The sequence below is a fragment of the Arvicola amphibius genome, chromosome 1 (genome assembly GCF_903992535.2).
Source record: "Arvicola amphibius chromosome 1, mArvAmp1.2, whole genome shotgun sequence".
In the NCBI taxonomy this organism is placed as follows: domain Eukaryota; kingdom Metazoa; phylum Chordata; class Mammalia; order Rodentia; family Cricetidae; genus Arvicola; species Arvicola amphibius.
This window is the reverse complement of record NC_052047.1, coordinates 76,082,414-76,085,364: the sequence shown is the minus strand read 5'-3', so window position 1 is coordinate 76,085,364 and position 2,951 is coordinate 76,082,414. Positions and strand designations below refer to the sequence as shown.

At 38.0% G+C, this 2,951-nt stretch overlaps 1 non-coding gene across 1 annotated transcript; it reads right to left on the bottom strand.

Moving 5' to 3' along the window:
* Positions 1-1,625: 1,625 nt before the first annotated feature.
* LOC119806123 lies at positions 1,626-1,761 on the bottom strand. Its single transcript, XR_005284153.1, has one exon. It is a non-coding gene; the product is annotated as a small nucleolar RNA ACA64 (small nucleolar RNA).
* Between the last annotated feature and the right edge of the window lie 1,190 nt (positions 1,762-2,951).

The window sequence follows — 2,951 nt, the reverse complement described above, 5'->3', positions numbered from 1 at the left end:
ACCCTGCTGAAATTTTGGAATTGCTTCAGCTAAAGTGAACATAGATTTTACATTTTACATCCACTGCTGGCTCTTATTCTAAAATAATGTTTGGTACATGTACAAATTAATATCAAGACTAATAGTAATTAGGTTAAAAATGAGAGGGGGGATAGAGAAACCAAGACAGAGAATAAGAAATAGAAATACTCTTCAACAGGAAAGAGGTAAGTAAAATTTTAGTCTAGGTATACCTTAATATAGAGAAGTTTTAAATAGAAATGAGTATATACACTATCTTTTAATGTAGAAATGGTAATGGTAAAATTATGTATGTTGTTTACAGTCACATACAAAGCCACACAACTCACATCGACGGACAGTTCCATTCCTGACTCATTGGGTAACTGAGTTCACCGAATGAAATCATTTCTTCAATCTGGTGTCACTACCCTAATTTGGGTAAATAGGTTTTAATTTATGTATCCTCAGAGAAACTCTCACAAGATTATTTTTCATATATATATATATATATATATATATATATATATATATATATATATATATTTCCTAGAACAAACAGACCATAAGTGATTTAACCACTGATGGTGAGACTCAAGAGGCAGAAAATGAGTTTAGGGAGAATTCAAAATGAATCATCCAAATCAGCAGATGCACATGAAATAGGCATTCTTGTTATGGCATTCATAAATTAGATGCTGCAATGGAAACAGAACATTTGTAGGACTAAAGAAAATGATGCTCTTTCTCTCTATCTCCGTAGCATCCGATTATTTCTTTTCTGTGTTAGTTTTATTTTTCTCTGTACACACTTTCCAGCCATTCCATTTTCCCACCTCACTTTTCACATATTCCTTGATTTCTTGCAGACCCTTTATGCATCCCATCTTCCCCCTACTCCTCCTCTTTCTCTGCCCTCTTGTGAGCATACTGGTTCCTTTTTCCTCCTTCCTCCTACCTCCAGTGTTGTACATCTTCTCTTTCTTACCTGACTGATAAAATAGAAATGAAAATGGGAAGCTGAAAAGAGCAAGAGGCTCTAAAGCCGAATAGTTCGCCAGAATATAGGCATACTTATGACAGACCTTCAATATGAATGCTATTATCCACTTAACTCAGATAGACATACAAATTCACAAAGACTGTGGCAACATGCATAGGTCCAAGCCATGGGGGATTCCAGCACTGAGGAGGGGAAGTGGACATTGGCTCCTACTTCTAATCAAGAAGCCATCTGCAATGGATTACCACAGGCAAATGAAGATTTAGTTTTCTCCAGTGGAGCCTCATTGAGTACATTAACCACACTTAAGGGTAGGTCCCATGCTCAGGAGTAGTTGGCCAACACAAAATGAACTCAGTGATAATTTTGTTTAAAAAATTATGATGAAAAAATATTCACAGTAATTTGACAGAAATTTTCTATTAACCAAAACCTGGATAAGAGGCTGGAGCCTTCACAATAACTTTTTAAAAGTTAGACATTTTAATTAAACAATGGGGATGACTAGAGTCTGCCATCGTTGCTCTCCAGGCCACAGCAGCCTCCAGAAACCATGGAGAAAATATGTACTTAGAACCCCTACCAGAAGCCAGAGCCTTCGAACAACTAAGTGATTCTTCCTGGCTGTCTGGGCCTGGGTTTCACCTGCCCACCCCTGGGTAGCAGGTGGTGATCTTGAGGCCCTAGTGGTTCTGAGCAGCAAATTGAAACCCCCACATAAGCATCAAGGCCAATGCCGGGGGTAGTGTTCAATGAGCATTGACCTTCGAGGCAATTGTTAATAAAAGAGATTTTATCAAACTCTTTTTTCCATGATGACTCATTCTAAACCAGAGGAAATTAAATGAACAAGGAAGGCAAAAAGTCATTCTGGCTTCACTCTGAATTTCCTTTAGAAAAATAAGACTGAACAGCACAGTTACAAGTTATGGGTCCCACCCAGCCTTGGGGATGCACAGAAAGCTAGTGAAAAGTCAAGACATGCCCATTATGAAGGGAAGTGTGTGCCTGTTACAAAATACAAGAGTCACTCAACATTCTTTAGACAGCATTTGGGACTCTGGACTACGAGAGAATCTGCTGCAAAGCTCAGAATGCTATCGCTGTGTACAAACTTCTGTGTGTCTGGAGCCTTTCTAGTCTAGTCAATATGAAAACAAACCTTCTTGTTTTGGAAAATAACTAGAAATTGGAGGATGAGAAAGAGTGAGATTTTGAGAGAATGACAACCACCACAGCACAAGAAGGGGATGACGTAAGAGGCACTATAAGGAAGTGCTTAAGAGAAATACAATGAAGGCAGGACAAAAACTAGCCTCAGATGGACTTCCTGTCTTGACCCTTAATAGCCAGACCACTTATAATACATTTTTTATATTTGCTCATTTCTTTGCAGCAAAGTTGTATGTCTGTGCACACATACATGTGTATGTGGATTGCATACATAGTGTGTATGTGAGTGTGTATGTGTGTGTTGTACATGTATGTTGAGGACCTATCTCTCCAATATTTCACTAACATGATACACCTTTGGCAAATGCTAACATGGTATGCTTTTAGCATGTCTCTCAGTACAGTTACGTCAAAAGCTATAGTCAACTCAATTTGCAAGCTTGCCTATGACACATTATTAGTTACAATTAAACAATAATGCGTGCATATACTAGTTCCAACAACTTTGTTTTTCCTAGGGGTAAGCAATCATGTCTCCTAAACTACTCTGTTATCTAAAAATAAATAAAGGAATAAAGGAATAAAGCCTATACCAAATATTGCCCCCTTGTTGACCTGGATATGAGAATTTCACCTCCAGAATTGACTTCTCTTATTCATTAGACATTCTTTAATGTCTTATTAGTGTTTCCCACTCAGAGCTATACTGACTTTAAAGAAGAGTCAGAGTCCACTTTGACAAACACCCAGAAGCATGGCTTGGGACTGAGTCCTG